This window comes from Alosa sapidissima, chromosome 8 (genome assembly GCF_018492685.1).
Source record: "Alosa sapidissima isolate fAloSap1 chromosome 8, fAloSap1.pri, whole genome shotgun sequence".
Taxonomy (NCBI): Eukaryota; Metazoa; Chordata; class Actinopteri; order Clupeiformes; family Clupeidae; genus Alosa; species Alosa sapidissima.
In genome coordinates, this window is record NC_055964.1 from 30,271,649 (window position 1) to 30,277,669 (window position 6,021).

The window sequence follows — 6,021 nt, forward strand, 5'->3', positions numbered from 1 at the left end:
ACTCTCAGGAGGAGGACAGGTAGGGCGGGGTGAGGAAGGGTGGGGACTGTACTCTTTGACAATATGTTTTGGAGTCAGTTCATCAAAATGGCCTCACCTTTAACTTCATGTTGATGGCATCTGTTCAACTGAAGTACAGATAAACAAGCAGGTCATTCTCTTTATCTATGCCACCATTTATATCCACTTTAGAGGTATGATGTTGCCAATACATCAAGAGTTTTACTTCATCAGGACTCTCCTCAGTAGGGTGGGGATGGGGATGTAGCCAATCAGATACACTCAGATAAACAAATATCTGACTGTGTGTGTGAGAGAGAGAGAGAGAGAGAGTGAGTGTGGTCCAGAGATTGAAAAAAGGGTGGGATTGTATTAGCATTAGACATGAACTAAAGCAGCTGGAACACAATGTGATCATTCTGTATGCTGTTATGAGATAGATCGAAACTAGTCTTTTGGAATGCCTGAAATGGCTAAGCTTTCCCCGGGCTTGAAGTGTGTTATCAAACTGGTATTTCCAGGTTCATCTGCTCACAGATTGTTTTTGTATTTAAGGTTTCCATTTCCTCTTCAGACTCTAAGAATCAGTCCAAATGGTCCACTGAGCAAACACAAACCCCACATGAAGAGGAACATGGACATGGACCAGTGTTCCAAAGGCCGTGTAGTGGGGGTCCCATGATGGATCAGTGTTTCAAATAGTGTTAATTTCGTCAGACGAGACGAGAGGAAATATGTTCGTCAACGACCTTTTTTTTCATGACTAAGACGAGATGATGACGAGACAGCACTAATGAACTGTAACACTGACTAAGACTATCTTAATATCCATCATTGTTGACGAAAAAAGACAAGACTAAAATGTTTTGCATGAAATAAAAACTAAGATAAAATCTCTTTCATTTTCGTCAACAAAATGAGAAGACAGAATATCTAGCTGTTACGTTTTCAAAATATTCCGAATGAGTTCATGCGCAACAGCTTTCCTGTAGGCTAGTCTACGTGCTGTAACACGAAACTACATGGAACAAGAACACCGGGTATTTTTGCCCGAGTTAGCAAGCTAACTACCTAAGCTTTATGCCACAATGCTAGATAGCCTACCTAGTACTCAGAAATAATTTGTTATAAAAAAAAAAAAAGACTAAAATGTTTTGACTAAAACTGACTAAGACTAAGATACCTTTAGTTTTCTTTTGACTAAAACTAGACTAAAATAACGAGACTTTTAGTCGACTAAAACTTGACTAACAAAAATTATATTTGAATGACTAAATATGACAAAGACTAAAAAGGACATTTCGTCACAAGACTAAGACTACAACTAAATTAAAAATAGGTGACAAAATTAACACTAGTTTCAAAGGCCTTGTAGTGGGGGTCCCATGATGGATCAGTGTTCCAAAGGCCTTGTAGTGGACCAGAGTCCCAAATACTGTGTAGTGGGAGTCCCTTGCTGGACCAGTGCTGTGTAATGGGGTCCCATGCTGAACCAGTGTGGAACTTACACAAAATCACTCTGGATTTGCTCTGTCACACAACATCCACTGAGAAAACACTTGGATTGGTCCATAAACAGCCCCAGGCTTTTCTGTTTCAATTAAATTACATTCTGTTCTATTCTTGTACGTATATTAAATAAACTTTGTAATTTAGTCCCCCCTCATTATATTTTCTCATGCTATAATCTATTCTCTACATGTACTTACAGTGTCATATAAAATAGCCCTGTTTCAAAGTGATGTAGCCATACTAATCTTTATATCTTTCGATTTTTCCACTCATGGTGAGTTGGTTGAGTTGTACAGATCCTTACATTGTAATCTGGCAAATAAGATCAGATATCAGTTTGCCCACCTGTTCATGTCGGTATTTAATTTTAAAAAAGTAACATGTTAGTCACTCACAAGAACGTTTTAATTATCTCTCTTTTTTTCTTTGTTTGTGTGTGTGTATATGTGCGTGTATGTGTATGTGTGTGTGTGTGTGTGTGTGTGTGTGTGTGTGTGTGTGTGCAGTCCAGAGACTGGGAAAGGGGTTGGAATCAGATTGGCATTTAGGGCATGCACAAAAGTGGCTGGAACACACTCTGATCATTCTGTATTCTGCTATAAAATAGATCCAAACAGTCTTTTAGAATGTTTGAGATGGCTGTGTGTTTTCATGAGCTTGAAGCGTGTTATCAAACTGGTCTTTCCAGGTTCATCTGCTCACAGATTGATTTTGTATTTCAGGTTTCCATTTCCTCTTCAGACTGTGTGTATACAGATATCTAAATATCTGTTATGTAAATGTCTGTATGTACATATGTAAATATCTGTATATACAGATCCTCACATTATGTGTAATCTGCCTATTAAGATCAGATATCAGTTTATCCATTTGGTTGTACAAGTATTTAATTTATAAGAAAAAAAAAATAAGTCTCTCAGTCTCTTTCTCTGTGTGTGTGCGTGTGTGTGTGTGTGTGTGTGTGTGTGTGTGTGTGTGTGTTTGGGTTTGGTTCAGAGACTGGGGAAGGGGGTGGGATCAGATTGGCATTTAGGGCATGAACTGAAGTGGACTCAACACACTGTGATCATTATGTATGCTGTTATAAAATAGATCCAAACACTTTCAGAATGCCTGAGATGGCTGGGTGTTTTCATGAGCTTGAAGCATGTTATCAAACTGGTCTTTCCTGGTTCATCTGCTCACAGATTGATTTTGTATTTAAGGTTTCCATTTTCTCTTCAGAATCTAAGTCAGTTCACATACAGTAGTCCACTGAGCAAACAAACACAATTCTCACATGAACACAGACATGGACACCAGTGACCCAAATGCTGTGAAGTGGGGGTCCCATGCTGGACTAGTGTGGAACTCACACAGGATCTCTCTGGGTTTTCTCTGGCCCTCAGAGCATTCACTGAGAAAACACTCTGATTGGTCCGCAAATGATCCACACTTTTCTGTTTCAATTAAATTACATTCTGTTCTATGTATGTGTATGAAATAAAATTTGTGATTTAGTCCTCCTTCTCATCGTATATCTCATGCTACATATTCTGTTCTCTTCATGAACTTACAGTGCCAAAAGAAACTGTCTCAGGATGATATAGCCATCCTGCTCCATAATCTTTATATATTCTCATGACATTGCAAACTTAGTTCTTGAATTTCCCCTGGGGATCAATACAGTATCTATCTATCTATTTATCTACCTACCTACCTACCTACCTACCTACCTAGTTGGGATTTTCCTACAGTATAAATGTGCTCAGGAGTACTTGACTTTAGGAGTTGTCATCTAACCTGTAATTGTGACAGGCCCGAGATGATTGTTACCATGGCATCCCGCCAGCACTGCCTCAACTATTTATTTCCTGCATTCATGTGTGTCAGTTAAGTCTCAGATTTGCCCGTCTTAAAGTCATCCTGTGACTTTGCCACTAGTGAGTTGGTTGTGTCATAAACATCCCCACATTATATGTAATCTCCCTATTAAGATCAGATATCAGTTTGCCCACTTGGTTGTACCGATATTTACAGTAATTTAAAAAAAAATTACCTAGTCAAGAAAAATGTCTCTCAGTCTGATCTCTCTTTGTGTGTGTATGTGTGTGTGTGTGCTGTGTGTGTGTGTGTTTGCGTGTGTGTGTGTGTGTGTGTGTGTGTGTGTGTGATGTGTTCCCAGTGAGGAGTCTCTTGTCATGATTGAGGAGAGCAGGACCTTTGAGAGTCGCCTGCAGAGTCTGTTGCAGGAGGCCATTCAGGAAACAGAACAGGACCTGCAGGTAGGTCCACATGTAGAAACATTCTTCTAAAAGAGGCACAATAGACAACACATTTAATCATTTTCTCCTTCTGTCTGCTGCTGTGTGTGTGTGTGTGTGTGTGTGTGTGTGTGCGCGCATGTGTGCGAGAGAGAGGGAGAGAGAGAATGAGATAAGGAGAATGTACTAACCAACAATCCATGGATCTGTACTGCCACCATGTGGAGACAGAGTGTCAGTGCGACTGCTGCCCCCTGTAGGCCACTGGTGGAAGTGCTGCACCTGCACCTCACCTCTCCACACTCGGACCCCTTTTACTTTGTTTTCATTTTTAAAATGTGTGTTTGGTCATCTCATCATAAGTGGACAGCGTTAAAACAAGTGTAAACAAAGACCAACGTTAAATTTGACTGATATTTAGCAGACACTTTTATCCACTTTTAGCAGAATGTACGCCTCGGAAACTGCCCTTTATTCTGTTCTATTGCTGTAAGAATAGATGTCAATGTAAATGAAATTAGTTAAATCTGACTAAAAGTGTAATGCATTCAAATGTAGACCATTCCTTTCATATGCTATAAGGATATGTTTTATGCTTTCTTTAAATGTATGTGTCTCTGTGAGGCTGAAAGGGTTAATTTTTTTAAATAAAGGAGTATAGGGGATTTAAATGTATGGAGCCCCTAAGGGGACATGAGCAAAATAAAATCTAAAATTTAGTTTCATGTGCTCACGTGAAACACACGTGCTGCAGTGTAGCGTGATGCAACCGTCTCTAAGTTATTTCTGTTGCTCGTGTTGCTCTGCTGTTTTGAATGAGAAATATGATGCGAATAGAAGAGATTATTTAACGGATTCAGTGTGGACAGACAGCATTCAATGCTACACAACAGTGGCTCGCTTGGGCGCATGTAGGATGCCCTGTACACCTTTTTTTACCCACTGGAGATATGCCTCCCTGGATGCCTACTGGGAATGGGCCATTAAGCAATGCAGTTTAGGTTAAAATATCAAGAACACATAAGGTCCTAGCCTAAATACATATGAATGCCCTTTAGAAAATATAACATTTGCTAGAAAGTTACTTTCCCAAAAGAGTTTATGAATGAAATCTGCCATACAAGATAAATGATGTATGTGGGGGATATGTCATTTATTTTCATATTATCACCTACACGTCTACCCCTGCCACCATCATCACATACGTTTAGATACACACATCAGCTTCATTGCACACATGCAGCACTCAGGGTGAGTCTTTGCTCTTCCACAGAAGAGATGAGTTCAACATTCTTCAGAGTTCAGAGTCAGATGGAGTGTTCTGATTGACAGCAGAGACTTTAGAGGTGAATGTGCTGACAGTTACATTACGACATTACCAGGAGCAGATTGCAAGGAGTTTTTCTTCTGTCAGTTATCCTCCTGCTTGACAAATGATCATGCATGCAATCATATTTTCTTTAAGGGAAAACTAAATGTCCCCTAAGCCAAGGAATGTTCAGTTTTCCATTGGCCCTTGAAAAACTTTTCACCTCTAGAGTTTAATTTACAGTATTAAGATGTACATTGATTTAATATGGTTTCAATTATTGTTGGCAATCTGGGGGTATTCTATGTTATTAGAGCACCTTAAGGTATGAGTAGGTCTCCAGGCACTGGGTGGGGTTGGGATGAGGTACAGAATCATATTGCTAACAGAATGAGATAGGAGGACAGGCCTCACACAACGTAAAAGATATGTCTGTGCTTTAATCATTAATCGCTTATCACTATACTGTCTGATCTTTGGAAATGACAAGTGTCAATGACCTTGCATTAGCTCAGTAGGCTAATGTACATTTCTATTGTGGGGGATATGTAGTACTTAAACTCATTTTGTATATATACAGTATATTGCACACACATCAATCATGTGTGTCACCAGGAAAAGAGATCTCCAGAATCAAATAGATGGTTATGGTAGTATTGTTACGTCAGTGTGCTGTGTGACCCGAGTATTCCAGAGTCCAAACCCTAGTATCACTGCCATTCCAATATGGCTGTTGGTTTCTTACAACTCTCCTACCTCCAGCTCTTTATCTGTGTGTGTGTGTGTGTGTGTGTGTGTGTGTGTGTGTGTGTGTGTGTGTGTGTGTGTGTGTGTGTGTGTGTGTGTGTGTGTGTGTGTGTGTGCGTGTGCATGTGCGTTTGTATGTGTGTGCGTGTGTTTGTGTGTGTGTGTGTGCGTATGTGTGTCCATGTGTGAGTGTGTGTCGGCTGCCCTGCC

At 39.9% G+C, this 6,021-nt stretch overlaps 2 protein-coding genes across 3 annotated transcripts in view; one reads left to right on the plus strand and one right to left on the minus strand.

Annotated features, from left to right (window-relative positions):
• The window catches only part of LOC121714945 (tripartite motif-containing protein 16-like), a 1,397,702-nt gene that overhangs the window by 1,058,009 nt on the left and 333,672 nt on the right, over nucleotides 1–6,021 (plus strand). The window lies entirely within an intron of this gene.
• The window catches only part of LOC121714956 (tripartite motif-containing protein 16-like), a 964,796-nt gene that overhangs the window by 137,986 nt on the left and 820,789 nt on the right, over nucleotides 1–6,021 (minus strand). The gene's annotated exons all lie outside the window — the stretch shown is intronic.